General features: G+C 33.0%; 1 protein-coding gene across 2 annotated transcripts in view; it reads left to right on the top strand.

Annotated features, from left to right (window-relative positions):
* EDIL3 (EGF like repeats and discoidin domains 3) overlaps positions 1-23,360 on the top strand; it is a 388,195-nt gene that overhangs the window by 50,998 nt on the left and 313,837 nt on the right. The window lies entirely within an intron of this gene.

Here is a 23,360-nt window from a genome sequence, read left to right as displayed (position 1 = left end):
TGTTCTTCTGGTCAGGAAGAAACTTACTGTACAATTATTGCACTTTCTAAGCCCTGGTCCTTGCCCTACTTCCCCAAGAACGTGAAAGGTTACATCCTTGGTATCTTTGGTTTCCCTATCTTCCATCAGGCAGCAATCACAAATTCTCCCAAATATGAACTCTGAATATAACAGATTACTGATTTTTGTTGATTATATGTTTTGGGGGATAGTTTGTACCAATGTTTTTTTTATTAAGTATGCTATGGCAGGAAATAGAATATACTGGTATAATATTTATGGATATTAATATTGTACTTGATTATTAATTTATCCTAAGGCCTTGTAGTCTGATTAATTAATGAAAAGTACATGCTGCTAAGCTTAAAAAACAAAAAAAAAATAAAAAACAAACTTTGGAACGAGAGAATTTTATCTTCTAAAAAATCAACATAGCTGGTCTCCAATTATTTATAACTTTTGAGAGAGAAATTTATCTTTCAATTCCAAATAACTCTTCCATTCTGTTTTTTTTAAATTTTAGTAGATTTCCTGTTTTATTGCTGGGCATGCTCCTTTCCCTTTTTATGTCTTAGCTCTTCATATCTTCATTGTATCTATGTGTCTATCCATCTATCTAATCTGTGAATGCATATACACACATTTAAGATAGCCCAATTAACCCTTTCCTCAATGCAGTAGGCAATAAATATATTAGCTGGTTTTGCCCCCATTCTGTAATATGCTGATGGGATTTTTCAAGATGGTCTTCCTCTTTAAAAGCTCTTTGAGTCCATCATAGCCTTCTGAGGAACTGTGGGGTTACTTACTGAAGTTGTACCTCTGCCACCAAATTTTTGGTTGAATCAATGACCAACACCAATAGTGTGAATATGAGGGCACTTGCCCTGGAGCATCCTTTCGCAGGACTTCATGTCTCTGTAAGTTAAGATCAAGTTAAGATAGTGACATGTCTTCTACATTCGTGAAAGGAAGAGGGGTCCTTTAAATCCAGTAAGGAAAACAGTTCCTTGAGTTCATGAGATCTTGCACTAGAAGCTAAAATTCTATAATCAGAACTTTATCTTGAAGCCTCTGAAATGACTTTCACCTGAGTTAGGAAATCAACCATTGCAGGACTCAGTTCACTTTATTTTCCTAGAGTGAGTCTGATATAAGATTTTCTCTTCTATCAGTCAGAAAATATCGTTCCATAGATTGACTGGAGAGGCTTTCAGGGAGCTTTCCAGTGGGATGAGTTGTATCCCACCTCACAGCATATTTACCAATTTGCCCTTAACTCTAGGGGTGAATCACTCAATAATTCCTTGGGACCATGTAATAAATTTACTTATTTTTTCATCAAGCATTTATTGGGAATACATTGTTTCAGTTCAGAAAATGTGCAAGAGGCACTAAAAAGAATATAATGAATAGCCCTTATTCTCAAGTTGATCGTATTGTTAAAGAAAAAAAAAGCATACAGAAAAATATCCAACTGCTCTTATAAACAAATCTTTTGAAGGAAATGTCAGTAAGGAAATAAAATGAAATAAACAACAGAGAAGTTGATGTAAGGCTGGAATGCCAACCCCTTCCTGATTCATTTTTCTTTGCCTCACAATATTCTAGGGGCATAGACCCACCGTGCTCTTTATTGCTTTTAGCTAACAGTGGCATTACTTTCTAGGGAGGGAGCTTTACCACAGGCATCCTTGCAGCCCTGCAGGAGCTCCTTAGTGACCCTATCCACTTAAAAGATAAGCAGAACTGAGAGGTTGGATTATAAATAAAACAAAAACAACTAGGGAATTTTATTGATAATGTATCTCTCTATTGTAAATGCTGACTACATTTTTTATAAGTTTGTACCTTCATCAAGATAATGTTGTTATTGACTCTGCTTATTAAACACAGATAAGGGAAGATAGCTGAGTGTGAGGAAGCATCCGATTAATAAGGATGACATATTTAAAATATGTCCTTTTCAGTTTTTCCTGCTAGAAATGGACATTACTGACTATATATAAAATACATAATTTAATTGATTTTCAGAAAAAATTTGAGAGCTGTAATTATACTAATTCTAGCATGGTAATTGTATGAACTAACTTAATATTTTTGTTTTAATAAAAGGTTTTCTGACTTTAAGGAGAAGAAAATAGCACACATAGAAAGTATAGATTGTACTAGATTAGACGTTGAAATTAACCTTCATAAAACTTTATTGTGTAAATGACCTGAGTACTTTAACACAAATGTGACAAGTTTTACCTCTCAGGAAGAACTTTTGGCCATTCAGGATAGTGTGCACTACAGCCTGACCATACCTATTTATCTTTCTCTTGCTTATTTATTGTCATCTAGACAAAAGCAGCAAGTACTTTTCTACATTTCTAAGTTCCATCCTTTACAGACCAGTTTTAAAACTAAATTTTTCTCTTTGTACTGAAAGGAAAAAGCAACTAGTTACTTCAGGAGAAACTGGGAGTTTTCTGGGAATATTAGTCTCTCTGCTTGTCTTACTTATATTTCACATTTATTTGGGAGGAATTAGTTATTTGGGGGTTAATATTAGAACTTAATAGCTATCTATGATACATGTCTTTGGAAAATTATGTGCTCACTTTCTAACAAACAGCCTTAGATATTTAAATTTCTATGTATTTATGTATTTAAATTAGATATTTGAAAATCAATATGATGGTAATTTGGTGCTCTGAAGTGGAATGTCTTCTGCAAAGCCGAGTATCCTGTATAAAAATGACAAATTGTATAATTTTGGACAAGTCACTTGATAGTCTGTTTATTCGTTTAGCAAAAAAGATAGGACCTGTTTTCTTATTTGAAAATATTATTGTGACTAGTATATGTGAAAATGCTTTGAAAAATGCTAACAGTTATGCTTATCATTTCATTCATTATTATGGTAAGAATTATCTTTGCCATTATTATGATAATGGTGATAAGTGTCAATTATAAGAAGAAATTGCCAAATAATTTATACAGTAGAATGAAGAAGGAAAATAATACAGATAATAACTTATTAATCTTGAAGTAGCAGCAAAATAACAAACACAGAAACAGAGACAAACAGTATACACAACAGGTGGTATAATCAGCATGCTAACTTCCAAGAAAATTACTAAATTAATAATGTGGCACAGTGTCATAAGATGGAGTCAGACGAGCTGTACAACTCTGAAAGCCTTTCATAGCAAGCACTGTGTAACAGTAACAGATGCATTCTTCATAGTAAGGCATCTAGAGAGCATATATTTTACATTTATCAAATTAGGAAATAGAGCTAAATTGTTTATCTTGTATAGTCTTGAAAAATCTCGGTATTACAGAAGAACATCAGCACACATTAAACAGAAATTGCCCACCTTTTACTTTACTTATTCTGTCTTCCTTATAGAACGGAATGTTGATAATATTCAGCTAGTAGATATGGCATTAAAGTTTTTAAACAAAGCATTTGCAATGGGGCATAAAAAACAATGGTCGTTTTCTTTTTCATGCTGTTTTCCTTCTTGTTGAGAAAAAAAGAAGGGAAAACTAAGTCGCAATTTTCTTGTTCTCAAAGCAGACATCCTTTTGCATTTACTATAAGAAATAAATGTACAGAATGGCAGTACTTAGCATAAAATCATTTAGCATGCGGATAGTGAACTTGCCTAAGTGGTGGGAGAGGTTCAGTGCTGACTGCTTTTCAGCGTTGGTACGACTGATGGTTCTGTGGCAAAGAACTGTCGTTCTTTTAAGATGATCTCCATCTGAGGGGTCAGACAGCGAAGCTGAAAGTTCCCTGAGGAAAATTTCAAGAATTTGTAAGAAACTTTACAAGTATCTACCTCTTCTTCTTTTCCCATCTGAAATAATCTTACAGATGCAGTGAGAGATAATATGAACTACTGACAGTTAACTTGAATTTGACTTCAGTCAGGAAACTGCACTTCTTTTACCGATGGAAGGATGAGGCATTTTACTTAAGCTAAATTCTGGTATTCTTTGAGTTGAAGAATTTTGCCATTTTTTGCACAGAAGCAGAGACATGGTAAGGAGATATAGCAGGGTGAACTTTGTATTTCTGTGGAGCCATTTATAATAAAGATGAGGAGTCCTCAGGCATAGAGGAATCATTTCTCTATTTCAGAAATATTTGAATGAATTTTTTGCAATCAGAAATCACCTAAAGCATTTATTGGTAGATGGATTACACCATTCAATATGGACATGCAAAGCTTTAATTCCTTGGGGATATTGCTCATTCTATTATGGTAATAGCCATGTCTTTCTACAGAAAGCAGTGGTGGAAAGTTGTGTCCTAAAGGTGTAACTGATGTAAATGCCAAACCTCTATGTAAGGAAAAAATGAAATACACAACTCTAGCTATTCTGACAGAAAAAACTCCAAAGAACATGAATTAAGAAACAGAACAATAGATATATAAATAAGGTACTATAAAAATATTTAAAAATGCAGATTAAATTTGCAAAAACTGTACATAATAAAATTACTGTATATAGAATATAAAATAAATATCTTTACACTAATCTCTATGAACAAAAAAACCAAAGGAGATGGAATTGAAAGTGTAATAAAGGCATAAGTGACTATAAAGATTGGCCAGTTGTATTTGAAACAGAAGAAAATTGAATTTCTGAAAAGAAAACACATAACAATTGCAATTCTTTGTAAAACGGATTCATTAAACTGAAAATCTGAACAGTAGGCACAATTAAAAAGACATGCGGAGATATTGGTAAAAGGGTAAAAGTTTCAGTTATGCAGGATGTTTAAATTCTGGTAATCTAATGTGCAAGATGGTGGTTATAGTTAATGTATTATATACTAGAAATCTGCTAAGAGAGTATATCTTAAGTGTTCTCACAATAAAACAAAATGATAACTATGTGAGGTGGTAGATATGTTAATTCGCTTGTTTCTGGTAATCATTTTACAGTATATACCTATGTGAAAATATCACATTGTATACCTTAAATATTCAGAATTTTTATTTGTCAATTTTATATCAATAAAACTGGGTAAAAGACATTTGGAACAGGAAGATACATCTAAAGAAAATATTTAGATTGCAACACAGAGAGAAAATGAGATGAAAAATTTAAAAAGTTAAGAATGAAGGATAAATGAATTCCAACATATATCTGATTGAATTTTCCAAAAGAGAGACTATAGAAAATGGTAAAAAAAAAAAAAAAAAGAAAGGATATTCAGATAAAAATAGCTTAAATACTTTTTAGAAATGACGAAAGATTTGGAACAAACTAGAAACACAATCAAGAAAAATAAGAAACCATATTTGGATACAGCATGAAGTAGAGAATGTTAGAGACAGAGGTCTTACATGAACTTTGTGGGATACATTCAAACTGTAGCATTATATAAATGGAATTTTACAGTATTTGGCTTTTTATGACTAGCTTATTTCACTTAGCAAAATGGCCTCAAAATGTATCCATTTTTAGCATATGGTACAATTTCTTTTTTAAGGCTTAATAGTATTCCACTGTGTTTATATATCATATTTTGCTTATCCATTCATTTGTTGATGGGCACTTGGGATACTTCCAAGTTTTAGATATTGTGAACAAAGCTGCTGTGAATATGGGCATAACAAATATGTCTTTGAGACCTTGCTATCAATTCTTTTGGATATATTCTCAGAAATAGAATTACTGGATCGTATGGTAATTCTATTTTCAAGTTTTTGAGGAATCACCATATTATTTTCCATAGGGGCAATGCTATTTTATATTCCCACCAATAGTGCAAAAGGATTTTAATTACTCCACATCCATGCCAGCACTTATTTTCTGGTGAGGTTTTTTTTTTTTTTTTTTTTGATAGTAACCATCCTAATAGTTGTAAGGAGATATCTTGTTGAAGTTTTGATTTGCATTTCTCTAAAAATGAGTGCTATCAAACATCTTTTTATGTGTTTATTGGCCATTTATATATCTTCTTTGGAGAAATGTCTATTAAAATCCTTTGCCTAATTTTGAATTAGGTTTTGTTGTTATTATTGAGCTTTAGGTATTCTTTATATATTTTGGATATTAATCCCTTATCAGAGATATGATTTACAAATATTTATTTACTGCCATTCTGGGGATAAAATTCTCTGTTGATAGTGACTTTTGATGTACAATTTTAAAAAAATTTTCATGAGTCTATTTTCTCTTTTGTTGTCTGTGCCTTTCATGTGATACCCAAGAAATTATTGCCAAATGCAATGTCATGAAGCTTTTGACCTATGTTTTCTACTAAGAATTTTATGGTTTTAGGTCTTGGATTTAGGTTTGAGCCATTTTGAGTTAATTTTTGTATATAGTTAAAGGTAAGGGTCCAACTTCATTCTTTTGCATGTGGATACCCAGCACTAGTTGTTGAAAAGATTGTCATTTCCCCATTTAATGGGCTTGGTACCCTTGTCAAAAATCATTTGGCCATATTTGTGAGGGTTTATTTCCGGGCTCTCTATTTTATTCCATTGATTTATATGTTCTTTATGCCAATACCACACTGTTTTGATTAGTATTGTAGTAAGTTTTAAAATCAGGCAGTCTGAGTCCTCCAGCTTTATTTTTCTTTTTCAAAGTTGTTTTGGCTATTTGGGGGTCCCTTGAGAATTCAAATTAATTTTAGGATGGGCTTTTCTTTTTCTGCAAAAAAACACATTGGAATTTTGATAGCCATTGTATTTAATCTGTACATTACTCTGAGTAGTATTGATATCTTAATAATATCACTTCATCCATTCCACGAACATATGGTGTGTTTCCATTTATTTATGTCTTTAATTTCTTTTAGAAATGTTTTGTAGTTTTCATTTTATAGGTTTTTCATTTCCTTGGTCAAGTTAATTCCTAAATATTTTATTCTTTTTATACTATTGTAAATGGGATTGTTTTAATAATTTTTAAGTTTTTCAGATTGCTACTGGTGAGTATATGGAAATGCAACAGATATTTGTATGTGGACTTGGTATCCAGCTACTTGGGTGAATTCATTTATTAGCTATAACATTTTTCTGTTGAATCTTTAGGGTTTTTTTACACATAGAATCATGTCATCTGTGAACAGAGAGAATTTACCTTCTTCCTTTCTAATTTGGATGCCTTTATTTCTTTTTCTTGCCTAAGTGTGCTGGTTAGAACTTCCAGTACTATGTCGAATAGAAGTGCCAAAAGTGGGCTTCCTCGCCTTGTTCCTGATCTTAGGAGAAAAGCTTTCAATCTTTCAACTTGGGTATGCTGCTTGATGTAGATTTTACATGTACGGCTTTTATTATGAGATAATTTCCTCCTATTTCTAGTTTGTTGAGTGTTTTTCTCATGGCAGGGTGTTGAATTTTGTTAAATGCTTTTCTACGTTAACTGAGATGATCATGTACTTTTTTCCTTCATTCTATTAATGTGGTACATTACATTTATTGATTTTTGTTTGTTGAAATATCCTGTATTTCAAGAATAAATCACACTTGGTTCATGGTGTGCAGTCATTTTAATATGCTGCTAAATTCAGTTTGCTAGTATTTTATTTAGGATTTTTAATAATTTTTAATAAGTTTTTATAAGGATTATTGGTCTTATATGTTCTTTTTTCTAGTGACTTTGTCTGGTTTTGGTATCAGGGTATTGCTAGTACCATAGAATGAGTTAAGAATTGTTCCTTCTGCTTCAATATTTTTTTGGAAAAGAGTGAGAATTATTGTTATTAGCTCATGCAAAGGTGTTTGGTAGAATTATCAGTGAAGATATCAGATCAGGGGCTTTTCTTTATCAGGATATTTTTGATTACTGATGTACCTTCTTACTAATTAAAGGCTTATTGAGATTTTCTATTTCCTTGTGATTTAGTGGTAGTAGGTTTTGTGTTTCTAGAATTTGTCCAATTCATTTAGGTTATTTACTGGCATATAATTTTTCAGAGTGCTCTCTGATAATCCTTTTTATTTCTTTAGAACTGTTAGTAATGTCCACACTTTGATTTCTGATTTTTAGTATTTTGAGTCTTTCTTTTCTCCTTAGTTCACTTAACTGAAGGTTTATTAAATTTGTTAATCTTTTTGCAAAACCAATTTTTGGTTGTATTGATTTTCTCTATTGATTTTTTATCTTTATTTCATCTATCTCTGTTCTAAACTTTCAATTTCCTTCTTTCTGTTATCTTTGAATGTAGTTTGTTCTTCATTTTCTAAGTTGTAAAGTCAGTTTGTTGATTTAAGATCTTCTTATTTTTAATGTAAGCATTTGTAGGTGTACATTTCCCTACTTAGCACTGCTTTTGTTGTGTTGTGTTCTCATTTTTATTTGTTCCTAGGTTATTTTCTAATTTTTCTTGTGATTGCTTCATTGATCCATTGGCTATTCAAGAGTGTGTTGTTTAGTTTTTACAAATTTGTGAGAATTCCAGTTTTCCTCTTGTTATTGAAGTCTAACTTCATTCCATTATCGTTAGAGAAAATATTTCTTGTATGATACCTGTCCTATTAAATCTATTGAAACTTAATTTGTGCCTTAATGTGTGGTCTATCCCGGAAAATGTCCTATGTGAACTTGAGAAGAATGTCTATTAATTTAATTTTATTCTGTTATCTAAGTTCTCCGTTTTCTTATCTTCTGTTTGGTTGTTCTATTAATATTATTCAGAATGGGGTAATGCAATCTCTAATTATCATTGTAGTACTATGTATTTTTCCCTTCAATTCTGTCACTTTTTGTTTTATATATTTTAGTAGTCTGGTTTGTAAATGTTTATAATTATCATACTTTCCCACTTTATGAAAACTTTTATTAGTATCTAATATCCTCCTTTTATTCTTATAACCTTTTTGACTTAAATTATATTTTGTCTGATGTTAGTATATCCACCCCTGCTCTATCTTGGTTACTATTTGCATGGAATATCTTTTCCCATCCTTTTACATTTAGTCTATTTGTGTCTTTGGTCTAAAGTGAGTATCTTCTGAGATACCATTTAGTTATATCATTTTCTTAATCCATTGTGTCAATCTCTATTTTTTTAGTATTTAACCCGTTTGCATTTAAAGTAATTACTGATAAGAACAGAAGTAGTTCTGTCATTTTTCTGTTTGTATTCTATATACCTTATAGTTTTTGTCCCATATTTCCTACAGTAATACCTTCTTTTGTGTTTAGTTGATTTTTCATATTGAAACATTTAAATTCCTCTCTCATTTACTTTTGTTTATATTCTATGGCTAATCTTTTTGGTCATTGTGGGATTACACTTAATATTTTAAAATTATAGTGTTAATTTAAGTTTATATTAGCTTAAATTTAATAAGAAACAAAAAACTGCTTGTTTACAGCTTGTTACTCACAACTTTGAGTTGTTCATGTCACAAAATTATATCTTTACACATTGTGTCCCTGAAAACATAAGCTAATAGTTCTTTAAATTCATTATTCTCTTATATTATATGCAAAACAAAATGTGGAGATACAAACCAAAGTTACAGTATAGTGATGATTTTTTTATGAATGCATCATTGTCTTAAATTATGTAGAAACACAGAGTAGAGTTATAAATCATTGATATAATAATACAAGCTTATAATTGCCCTTGTATTTACCTTTATTGAGATGACATATTTATTTCTTCATATAGCTTTAAGTTACCATCTAGTTTTCTTTTATTTCACAGTGCAGGACTCTGCCTTGAATAAGAAATCTTACACAGCAGGTCTAGTTCCCTCAGCTTTTGTTTATGTAGGATGTGTTAATTTGTCCTTTGCTTTTGAAGGACAGTTTTGTTAGATACAGGATTTCTGGCTGATGGTTTATTTTATTTATTTATTTTTTCCTTTCAACACATTGAGTGTATCTGCCCACTGCCTTCTGGTCTGCATAGTTTCTGATGGGAAATCTGCTTTTAATCTTATTGAGGATCCCCTTATATGTGATGAGTTGCTTCGTGCTAGTTTCCATATTCTCTCTTTGCCTTTATCTTTTGAAAGTTTGATTATAATGTGTTTTGGTGCTGTTCTTTTTGAATTCACCTTACTTAGAATTCATTGAGCTTTGTAGATGTTTATATTCTTGTCTTTATCAAATTTGGGAAGTTCTCAGCCATTATTTCTTGGAATATTTTCTCTACCCTTATGTCTTTCTCTTCTCTTTCTAAGACTTCCACAATGTGTAAGTTAATCTACTTGATGGTGTCCCAGAGGTTCTGTTCACTTTTCTTCAATGTTGTTTTTTCTTTTCCTAAGACTCACTAATTTCCATTGTCTTTTCCTCAAGTTTTTTGATTGTTTCATCTGCCTCATCAAATCTACCTTTGAATACCCTTAGTGAATTTTTCATTTCAGTTATTTTACCTTTTTCATCTCCAGAATTTCTTTATGGTTCTTTTTAGGTTTCTTATTTCTCTGTTGATATTTCCATTTGGTTTATATTATACATCATTTTCTTGACTTCTCCACATCTTCTTTAGCTCTTTGAGTATCTCTAAGACAGTTTTTTAAGGTCTTTGTCTTTTCATAAGTGATTTGTATTGCTTTGTTTTTTTTCTTTTTTTGAGTGGATTGTACTTTCCTGTTTCTTTGAATACATTTTGAATTTTGTTGAAAACTGGATATTTGAATTTAATTATGTGGTAAAGTTGGAAATCAGATTCTCCCATTTTTCTAGGGTGTTATCTATTTATTATTATTTTTTTAATTTGTCTGTGCCAAGAATCAGTCTGAGGTGTAAACTTAAGGTCTTCTCAGGTCTTTTCTGAGCTTGTATCTTTTCCTCTGTATGCCTGGCCACTTTCTAATTTTCTCCATAAATGAAATTGTTTTTAAATGCCCTAGTCCTTTATATCTTGCTCCTAAAATGAGAAAAATAGAAAACTTAGGTAGAAGAATATACAAGAGTGATTGTCTGGGTCTTTGAATATTGTGAAAGTAAATTTAGCTTGGAGGGGAGGAGTTTACAACAATGAGGAGGGATGTAACAGAAATGGCTGCTCATCTTTTTTTTGCACCTACCTGTATGATTAGAAGCAGCAATCACTATCACAGCTCAAATTCCTGATATTTAGAGGACAGTGTGCTTTTCAGACATCTTAGCTTCCACAAGCTGAGTGCACAGGTGGAATGCCTCAATTCTAATTCAGCCTCATATAAGCTATGAGATCTTCATAAAGTCTGTAGGTCTCAATTGCCATGTTTGATCAATGATGGCTGTTGACCAGGTTAATGTCCCTTTCTCTTGATGGGCCAGAGCTGGCTGCCCTACTTTTCATAGGTGAGTAGGTATACAAATTCCCAGGGCTTTTGTTAAAATGCAGATACTCATTAATTAGATTTGGGGTGGGGCCTGAGTTTCTGCCTTTCTAACAAGCCTTTAGTGATGCCAGTGCTGCTAGTTCACACATTTTTAAGCAATACATTTTAAATAGAAAAGCATTTTTTAAAAACCATCCTTAGAATAATTCTTCAATCAGTACATTTTATTTACTGAACTTAAAAAGCAATTCAGTTTACAAGAAAATGACTTGCAGGCATCCTTTTTAAAAGTATTAATTACATTAAATCCCTTTAATTAGCAGTGTATCTGTTTGATTTCACAGATACGCTGAAATCAGTGAAGTGTTTTATCTTTTTTGTTGTTGCTGTTAATTCTAGCATGAAAGAAGATATCATGCTATAATGGAAAACAAACAAATGGTAAACTCTGGATTTGGTAATAATGAGACCTGGGTGCTAATCTCAGCTCTACAACTAATTGATTATGATTTAAAATTTAGGTTATCTAAATCTTTTTAGATTCTGAGGAATTAGGAGTTAAATGAGCTACATGATTTCTCTGGATTGCTCCAGCTCCAAACTGATATAATTACAAAACATTCATAATTACAAGAGTGTTAAGGTAGCTCACATATGAAATTTTGGATCATTTATATATAAGCCAAGCAGCAAAGTGCAGAGTTCAGTCCAAGCAATTACCTCAGTCACTGAGAAACATGATGAGTATTTCAGTTGGATTGTTGGTAGCGGATGGATGCCTTAGTTCATCTAATTCACTGGAAATAGATCAGTTCACCTTTCATTTTTGCAGTCAACCCCATAAGTTCTGTTAAAACAGAGGTAAGTAAAATAAAAATTTGCAGTAGAAAAACATTCATGCATTGTGAACATTTGGTAACATCACATTACACTTCCCATTATGCTGTTCCTACAACTATCGTAAAAAGAGTAAGATTTAAAAGATACTTACATTTTAAATTAAGTAGTTTGAACCACTTAAAATAATAGGGTTAGTATAATAATTTTCTTGAGGTTTCTTTAATTCCTGGGACATATTCATTGAAAAAATTGAATAGCATACATATTATTAAATTAAGAATGGATTTTAACATTGTCTTAAAGACTTTGCAAAATTTTATATGCTATCATGTCCTATTTGGGACAGTTTAGAAAAATTATATTTTAAATATTTCACATCATAGAACAGAGAGCTACAGTGGAAAGGATTAAATGGTAACAATTTATCTTCAAAGTGTTTTGGAAGGAAGATTTATGTTCTTTCCTGCAAAGGTAAATTGGCCTAATAATTTTAGCATGGTGAAATTTATGAAATCTAAGAAATCTTTTAACTTGTACTTCTGTACATCTGTATTAATAAAAGATTCTCTGTAGCCTAAAATAGACTTTCCTTTGCATGCATTCATTATATGAAAGTCAAATTATAAAGGAAAAGGAATAAAGCAAATTGGGCATGAAGATGAAGCAGATGTTTCTGACACTGTAAAGACCTAGCAAAGTGAGTCAGAGTTATGACGGAAGACATTCATCTTTGGAGTTATTGCCTGCTGTTCCTACCTCCCTGTCCATGATCTGAGCCATATCCTAGTGTGGACTCCCTTTTGATTGCCACTGTGGTCTTCCATTTCTTTCTCCACTGCCACATCCCACTAAATGACACCTGCCCTGTTTTCTCTATCTACACCTTTAGTATATGGATCTTTTCTCAGTGTCTACAGTTTGGCTACAGATTCAGAATTACCGGGGATCTTTAAGAAATATTGGTGCCTATACTCTATCTGCAGAGATGCTAATTTAATTGAGCTGGGCTGTGGCCTGAGCATTGGGATTTTTAAAAGCTTTTCAGGTGACGAATATGTGATTGAAACCCACTGAAATGTCCTGGGAAGTCTACCTGGCTCTTTGGAATTACCACCTAGCTTAATGCTCAAAATACTCTTCTAGGTAGATATTACATACATTGTAGAGAAAAGGAAATGGGATATCAGATTAAATGACTACCCTAAGGTTAATACCACTAGTATATTCAGCTATAGGATTCTACCCATGTTTTACATTATTGCAGGCTTGCTTTTTCCCTTTACTTTAGAAGTAGGCCTAATTTTGTGTTCTGTGACCCAGATTCTCAGGAAAGGCATGGTTTCTTTTCTTGCTGTATCAACTTTTTGTTAAAACAATAATGTTCATAAAAAGTTAAAGAAACATTATTTAGTTATGTATGAAACTAACTTTCTGCATATTTAGTGGTAGAATGATTATTTTTCCTCCCTTAATATAATGTGGAGCTTCAGTGTTCCATCTAATTTTAATTTGCTGTGATCTGTCTTTCACCCTGACCAGCAGTGCCAAAATGCTTATTTGGTATTTTCTGTATTTCATTTAGTGGCAAGAAATTTGAATCAGCCCTTATTTGATTTTAGTTAGACATTTAAGTATTAATATATGCATGTATTTTCAATATTGTGGGTCCTATCATAAAACCACATCATTATTATTGATAATTTACATAATTTTATGGCAGGACCAAAATTCCATGCATAACATTTCTGAGACTTGTTAAAATTATATTTTTCTTTCAAAAACTATCTATTCAAGATATTCCAATATTATATTTGATAATTATTACTAATTATGGATTTCCTACTTTTTATCCTATATGCTAAAATTGCTGTTTATATTTGAATCAACTATTTGTTGAGGAAGAAGGCAGCCTGACTTAAAAGAACAGCACTTTGATGGATTATTTTATGCACAGCTGACAAAAAGTGTAACTTAACAAAAAGGATTCTTCCTACCAATAATGTTAAATGCCAAATAGAACATACATTGAATAGAGAGAAGGTACATTGGTACCACCATTTGGAAAGATGTTTGTCATGATCCGCTAAAGCTAATGTAAGTTAACTAAATAACTAAACATATGTGTAGCCTAAGGTTAAGCAAATCAAAATACGTGAAAATGTTTATTGTGGCATTATTTATGATATTAAAAAGCTGGAAACAACCAAATGGCCATCAACAGTGGAAAATATTTAAAAAATTGGTATTTTCATCAAGAGAATACAGCAATAAAGAAAAACTATTCATGTAACAATATGACTGAACCTCACTGACATAATGTTGAATGAAAGAAACCAGACACGATAGAATGCATTCCATTTATATGAAATCTAGGAGCAGGCAAAACTAATCTATGATTATGGTTACCTTTGAGGGATGATTATTAACTGGGTGAGAGCACAAGGGAGCATGTTAGATTGTGAGAAATTACTTGTGCTTTGTTGGGGGAGTTTCTAAGGGTGCATACCTCGGTAAATGTGGAGCTCCACACTCTTGATTTGTGCACTTTACTGTATGCAAGTATAACTCAGTAGTTGATGTGTATGTATGTCTGTTTTTTTTAAAAAAAATTGATCTAAAAGACAGAAGTTCTGAGTGTGAAAGACCATAGAACACAGCAAATATTTGTATATGGATAAGGAAAAAAAATAATTGTGAAGTCAGAAGATTTGGAATTAGCATTTCAGATGGCCATGTCCCTCACCAAAGTGCTTAGATAAGAAATTTATTTTTCAACAATTGCCTGTCTTCTGGAGTGCAATAGAATTATTTTTTTAACTTATTATTTTACTATGGATTCTTCAAATGGTTTAAAATTGCAGTCTTAATACAAAAGAAATGAAGCATACGATTCTTAGAATACATAGTTTTAACATAATGACAGAAGGGCTCAAAATTTAACATTGCCCTAATGTAATTTCCCTCACATTTAAAAAATATTTTTGTTTTCTCTCATACTGTGGATAAATTACTCCCCATCATTATTCTGAAGATTTCTAATCTGACCTCATCATCATCATTAGCTTTCCATGCAATAGTAACTATTTATTAAGTGCTAATCTGAGCTGAGAAGTGTTTTCTAAAACAACATCTAGATTTCAAGGTTCAGTTATTTTATTTGTCTGGAGAATGACTTTAGAGTATTGTTTTAAAGTGGGTAGTACTGGTGTCAGAATTCAGTTATTAATTTTTAATGAAAGTCCTTCTCTCTTAATAGAGGTTTCCTATTTCATATCTGTAGGACATCTCTGGAATTGAGGGGAAGCAGTGATGACATGGAATGACACTGTAGGTTTAAGAGACTGAGGAAAAACATTTATTACTACCAAAGAAGTACAAAATTGTTGGCTTGAGAAACAAACAAAAATCCAGGAATTAATTTTAAAAAAGGAAGGCTTATGTATATGGACAGGAGGAGATAAATAATCATGCCAGAGGAGTTTAAACTAAAGTTGAAAATTGTGTCCTCAATATGTAACACCAGACTTATAGTTCAGAAAGGAAATGTAAGCACATTATACAGTAAGTCCTATACCTTTATATAAACTATGGAAAGACATTTTTTTGACAAAAATGTGAGCATAAAATCTACTTTTTTATATCCTATAAAAATCACTCAGCTTACATAAAGGATCATTAACTAATTCTCATGAGTCCAAAATGAAGAAACTGAGTGATTGGTGATGGAATTTTGCAACTTAAATGATTACAAGGTTGTAGTAAATCTTGTAAGGAATCTTTATTTGAGACATATAATATACTGATAGAAAAAGAAACCAATTTAATTTTTAAATATTATAGTCAAATATGTATCAGACCAATAGATTGATCTGTTTATACTAGTGATATTATTTTAAAAAGATGTTTTTAGTTTTACACATAATATTGTGAAACATTTTGTCCTGATGGAATATCAAAGATTTCTGTTTTACAAAATATGAATCTTAAATTAATAATTTATTTTTTATCTCATTTTAATATTTCTAAAAATAACTAGCCACAGAAGAGTACTAGATTTGACTTTATACATGGCCAAGGAAATAACAGTTCTTCCCAAGGTAATTGAATTAACTTGAAATACAATAGATGGCATGTACCCATCATATAAAAACGAAATACAATTAAGATGAACACTACTTTAGACTGCTGTGCATCTGATTAGGACAAGACTTCATTTGGGGAGGTTGCACAAGAAAGATTAGGAATATTCATATGCATGAGTCACCTTGAGCTTTACTATCCTTCATGTAAATAGTGACTGCTGCTCTATTCCAAATTCCAGATGCAAATTAATACCCACCTACTTGGACATCCTACAGGCCCTTCACACTCAACATTTTCAAAACAAATGCTTTGTAATCTCTTCTCTCTCTGCCGGAACTGGATAATTTATTTATAATAAAGGCCAGAAAGCTAGGAGACTTCTTAGTCACTAGGTCACATTGATTCTACATCCTAAATATTTTTTCAATTCCTCTTCCTAGGTCTACTTCTCTCACACTGAGTATTGTAAGTGATCCCTGAATTATCTCCCTCGCTTCAGCCTCCTCTGTTCTCGTTATTTCCTTTATGCTGTTGGCCAGAATTATTGTTCTCATTTATAGATCTAATCATGATTGCTTCAAGTCTTTTAACTGGTTAAAGGATAATGCAAGAATCTTACAAAGTTCTACATGATCTGGCATCAGGCTACCTTTCTGATTTCATTTTCTACCCTAGTAACACTTGTCAAACACAAAGTTACCTTTTTCCACCTCCTAATTCATATTCTCCTCAACTTCCTCACTGCTGTGTGCATTAGAGACCTAACTTTCTGATATATACTGCACCTTCCGTTTTCTCCTCCTATATTTTTTATATCTCTCTCTTGTACAGGCTCTAACTAATTGTGGACTTCCGTCGAGTTCGGACTTGCACTCTGCTTTTATTCCCTCTAATAACTCCCTCAGAGAGAGTTCATTTGCTCTCAGAGCTTCAACTGCTACCTCTTAGCTTCTGGTATTTCCACAGCCCGATGTGTGCAGCCTACAGTTGCTAGCATAACCTCTCTAAAACATAGTTTTTGACAAGTTATTTTCCTTTTCAAGAAACTAGCGATTTTTGTTATTTCCCATTTATATAGGAATAGTCTAGTCATTTTTAGTAACTGAAGCTTATGTAACATTCCTACAAATGACCCCTCTGTTTTTGTTGGGCCTCTTTATCAAACATCCCTATCAATTTTGTGAGAACTCTTTATTTTTCCTTATCCAAATTACTTCAGCACCATTCTTCCTCATCCCATGTTGTTAATTTTCTTTTATGCACCTTTTTTTTTGTTTGATTTTACCTAAAATATTCTTCCCCAATTTCCATTAACCTGCAGACTTCATTTAACTCAAGATGTAGATTGGATTCACTTATTCCATGAAAGCTTCTTTGACTAATTCTGCTTTTCTTCTCTCACTCACTTTGGAATGGTTTATTATCTTTTGTTTTTTAAATGTGTACTTGTATATTTTTTCATTCTTTAATGCTATCTCCCTAACTAGACTGTATGTTGTGATACAGCCATTTATGCTTTCTCTATCTCTAGCACCGAGCGTAGATGAGATGGACACTTAGTTGATGCTTATTGGATGAATATATGAATAATATAACTCTTCCTGAGTGCTCACTGGGTGTCAAGTACTGTGTGAAGCATTTTACCTAAATCATCTCATGAAGCCTTTCTGAACTGGTAGTTTTGTTACTCTCATTTTGCAGACAGGACAACTAAGGCACAGAGAGGCAAAATGACTTGTCTAAGGTGACTTAGCTGGCGAATAGTGAAACTGGGGTTTGGAGCCTGTGCACAAACATCATCACCAACTCAATTTGGAAAGTGTCTCTTGAAAGGAAGACTAAATCATCTCAGGAAATGGCTTACTCAGGGAGCATGGTTTACAGCTCTAAAAGTTTTGTCACCAATCTTCATACAACAAAATAATAAAACAGATGCACTGGGAAAGAAATGCTTTCACTAGAGATTGAAACTTGACTCATAATGTAGTACTAACTGAGTAAGCTTTAAAACTTACTGATACCATCTGAGCAGCATTGGTAAAGAAAGAGTGGTAGGCAATTTGCATATAGAATAGAATTCATCATTTTTGCATAATCTTAGAAGTCAAGAAAATTTCTATTTAGTTCATAGAAGGTGGGAAATATCATTATTATTCATAACAATGTTTACCAGTATGGTGTCATCAGTATAGAGCACTCTACTTTTAGAAATATATTATGAACATTAGAAATCAAGTAGTTTCTGTGTTACTGTTTCTAAAATTAACCAAATGTTGTGACTTTAAAGGAACCACAGTTCCTAATGCAACATCAGGCTGGTTGCTATTGTGATTGGTCTCTTTTATTTTGAGGCAGTGCTTAGTCCATGCTAAAGACCTTCTTACCTGGCAGTTGATTCTAATACTTCACTGTCAACAGTGAAAGAAATGTTGCAAGAAAAGGGCTCATTTGTGCCTGGTTACTATTCTTAGGATAATTTCTTGAGCATGCTTTGATGCTTTGTATGAAAAAGTAGAAAGTTAGATGGAAAACAACTCTTACCCCCAAAGGACAGATATTCTATTCCTCAAATAAGTCTGAAGAGAAATTTGTTCAGATTCACGTATCAGAGGATCTGGGGGACATGAGATAAAAGTACACAGTGTATCTTAAAGTTAATTTTAAACTGATGAGCAGGAGAACAAACAGCTTGGAATTGTACATCGTAACACCAAATCAAACTCTGTTGAGAGCCTAAGAGAGACCTTGCCTCATTCAGCCGATGGATTACAGCCTATATCTAAAAAGGCTTCTGGAGCCAAGGGCTACAACACCAATAGGAGCCTTTGGGAGTCATTACACAAAAACTGGTAAGAGCTAAATTTTGTAGAACAAATGATATATAAGGTAGGCACAGAAAACAGTTGCAAGGTGGTCCAAAGAAACAGTTTTACCATCTGAGGGAAAGGAGATTGTTAATATGCTTATTCACATATGTACCCATGGGGAAATCATTGGAATTAAAAAAATATATTAGTGGCATTTAAATGCACTAATTTCTTATTTCCTTCCTTCCTTCCTTCCTTCCTTCCTTCCTTCCTTCCTTCCTTCCTTCCTTCCTTCCTTCCTTCCTTCCCTCCTTCCCTCCTTCCCTCCCTCCCTCTCTCTCTTTCTGTCACAAGTTTTCACTCTGTTGTCTGGGCATGATGAAAATGGTATCATCATAGCTCACTGCAATCTTAAACTCCCCGGCTAAAGTGATCCTCCCGGCTTAGCCTTCTGAGAAGCTGGGACTACAGGCATGCGCCACTGTGCCTGGCTAATTTTCCTATTTTTTGTAGAGGCAGGGTCTTGCTATGCTGCTCAGTCTGGTCTTGAACTCCTGACCTCAAGCAGTCCTCCTACCTTGGCCTCCCAAAGTGCTAGGATTGTAGATGTGAGCCACCACGCCCAACCTTAAATGCACATTTCCATTGTAAAATAACCATGAAGTCTGGATTATTTAATTACTGCTAAAGCCATAGATTTGTTAATTCTAAATTTATTTTATCTTTGGCTGCTTGATTTTATTCACCTTCTTAAATATTAAGAATTGGCTTAATTTTGTTAGTTTATCCAAAACTGAACCACTCTCTAATGCAGTGGTTTGCCCTCCCAAGGATCCTTACATTTATTTTAAGCTAAATGAATTACCTTAAAATAACCATTTCCCCTTTTCTGGGATTATGTTGATGAATGTTATATTTATTTATTTTTAATGAGGGAGATCGTTGCCTTATGGAGATTTCTGAAGTGTGCCACCACACATAAAATGAGGACTTTAATTTTGTACTTTAAAAAAAGAAAGTTAAAGGTCACTGGAAAGCAAGGAGAAGGAGGGAGGAGGAGGGGGTTAAAACTTACCTAGCTGGTACAAGGGACACTATTTGGGTGATGGGCATACTAAGGGCCCCAACTTAAGCATTATAAAAGGTATCCATGTAAGAAAAACATTTGTACCCCTTTAATATTTTGAAAATAAAAAAAGTGATAGCTTTCATCATACTCAAGATTTCCTGGCTTGCATCAATTTGTTATATTTTTTGGCTGCTTGGATTTGCTTATATTGAAATAACTACTCAGAAGTTTAGTCATAAAGATTAAAACCAATTAATGGATTTCAATGAGGCTTATCCCAAGATAATATGTATCATTCATTAGGTCTCAATATGATATTCAAAACATAATTTCACCTCATACACTTAATTGATCTTTATAACAATATGTTCTAAAGTTGGCCTTCAAATATTCATTTAGGATGCATAAAATAAGCATTTTTTTCCTCTGGCATTCTTGTGTCAACCTCATTAAAGCAAGTACAGTGGAATAGAGGCTGCCTGTTCAAAACTACGAAATGCAAGCTGACATTCAGCATTTTGTGGTCTGTCATGCATGTCAGTTAAATGGCAGAAATGCCCCAGATGTTCTGTAACACATTGAGAAAGCTCCATACTCCAAGTAACACAATTTTGGTGCACCCTAGGTGACTTTGAGTTGAAAACCCTAAGCTTGACATTCTTGTCAGTCCATTGACATATACCAAAAAATGTAGTCAGGAGTGTTGCACTACGTTAAAGCCAGGTATTCTGTTACCAATTCAGGTTTTACCTAGAAAACATCCCAATTACTCAATGATAGGATATAGGATGAGCTATATTGTTTACTGAACCATCTAGTTCTGTGTATCTTCATATATTTACTATTATGGTAAAAAGATTTCTCAAAAAGTAAAGAGTCACAGATTGTTTAAATAAATAGTGGTTTGTCCACAGCAATGAATACATTATTCTGCACTCATTAAAAATAACATGATAAATTTATGTGAATTGACATGGAAAGATGCCTATGATATACTGTAGCATGGAAAAGCTAGTTGCAAAACAGTAGGTATGGCATGATCCACTTTATCCTAAATACTCAGATGGACACATACCTATACACACACAAATACCAACTATTCAAGTGGTTCCCTCTGGAAGTAGGATTTAAAAGTTGAAAGAATGGAAGAGGGAATTTAAAATGTCATTGTAGCCTTTTCTGTACTGTGAAAAGTTAACTATAATTTTTAATTATTAACTTTTGGAATAAAAAAGTTATTCAATAAAAATATAAAAACTAACTAAAATAGTAACTGTTTCCATGTGCCCACATAGATCTTAATCACTAAATTAGGTGGGGAGTATAGACTAGCACACATGAAGTCAGAATGCAATAAATAACCATTCCATGAATGTAATTCATAATGTTGGTAGATTAACGATTCAGAAAATGGAGTACTATACTTCAAAAGTTGTGATCACCATGTCTGTGCATGGCCATAAGGCAGGTTAGGACAGCAAGGTGAGAGTGAGTGGTGTGGTTAGCCTGGCAGGTATGATGGTAGTTCTTGGTTCTCTAGTTCTCTTACTGTTCTGCAGGCAAGTGGGATTCCATGACTGTGAAGGCAGGAGAGTAGTGGTAAAAAGCATATTCCAAATATACTACAGCTTCTTCTTAGATATTACACATAATAAAAAGAAGCAGGAGTGAGGATTAGCCTGCCCAAACAGTTAAGAAAAAAGAGCAGAGAGTAAATACCAGAGAGAAAATGGAGAATGACAATTTGGACAAAGCACAAGTGCACGGGTCCGCCCTGATGCTACACAAAGGATATAACCCATGACTCAAAGATGTGTGCTAGATGAAATATTTTGTTATCCAGTTGGATATAAGGGAACAGAATTGTGTGGACAGCGAGGGAGAGACACAGCTTAGTTAATACACACAGACCAGTCCAAGAGAGACTCATAAAAGACAGAGGGAAAAATTTACCTAGCAGGCAGAAGACTAATGAGATCAGGGTTTCCACTTCATACAACTGGAACTGGCAGCACTCACATCCATGTCTGTGGCAGCCCAGAGCTGTGTAGTGCACAACTGGCCCAGCAGTCCACACTGTCCTGAGGATCAGCATGACTGGATCGGAGAATTGCCTCAAGGAAAAGTATCACAATATCTTTCACTTGCGTTTTGAGACATGCCACAAACTGTGACGGAGATAGCTCTGATAAGCATAGAGTCTAGCCTTTTCATTGAATAAAATAAATTGATGGCTAATTAAAATGTTAAGCTTCACTCATGTGGCCTGAGGTGGAGACTCTAGAGGTCTATGTTTTGAGGATATTAACAGAGATACAGGTGGTGTTATGAGACTTAAGTAAAGTACTTCATTTTTAAGGTTAAGTTTTCACACATGAAAACTCAAGAAAAAACGTTCATGGTAAGAGAATGATTGAAAGTGCTGGACATGATGGCTGCAGAAATAAAAATATGGCAGATATGGCAAGGAATGAGACCCCGGGTATAGGTGAAAGGATTCTCTTTAGGATAGATACCACCTATCTCTCTGAGGTTAGGCTCAATTAGGAGCTTCTTAATTATATTGTAAGTATCATGAAGACAGTACAATGCACATAGGAGGCACTGAATGAAAATATTTTTACCATGAGTATAAATAAATGATTTTCATTGAGTTTCTCCTAGTTGATCTCAGTTTCTTTATGAATTTTGAGATTGACCACATTCTACTTGGATTGAATTCTTTAGTTTTTACTATTGTTTCCATAGGCTCAAAATCACCAGCACATTAGGTAATGATATTACCTAGAATAGAAGACATGTAATAGAGGCAGATAATGAAGAAAAGACTTTGGAAAACAAGACTTCATGGAAGCTTTTGAAAAATGAAGGGAATAAATCCATATCACACCTTGTACAGGCTACAAGTGTTCCACTTAAAGTGGTAGGGATTGTGAGATTTTTTTTTACAATCACGTATAATTACTAATGTGCTAATGTAAGATGCAGGGAAAAAAGCTAGTAAAACGTTAAAATGGAACCAATAAAAGAATAAAATGAAGGCTCTATAATGAATACTAAATTTCTCAGGAAATTACCAATAAGATTTATAATTGCATTAAATGACTGAATTTTGAGACAGAAGAGAAAATGTATTTACCAATTTTTAAAACAATTTTAATGTTGGGCTTTGCAACAATTTAAAGTTAGCACAGTATGGATTGATTTTTAACCTCCTATATCTGACAGTTCTTTGATAATATGACAAAAACTATGGAACCTCTAGTAAGGAAAAAAAATTACACAAAAACATAAAATCTGGATCATAGA

The sequence above is a fragment of the Lemur catta genome, chromosome 12, assembly GCF_020740605.2.
Source record: "Lemur catta isolate mLemCat1 chromosome 12, mLemCat1.pri, whole genome shotgun sequence".
NCBI lineage: Eukaryota > Metazoa > Chordata > Mammalia > Primates > Lemuridae > Lemur > Lemur catta.
This window is presented reverse-complemented; position numbering and strand designations above follow the sequence as displayed.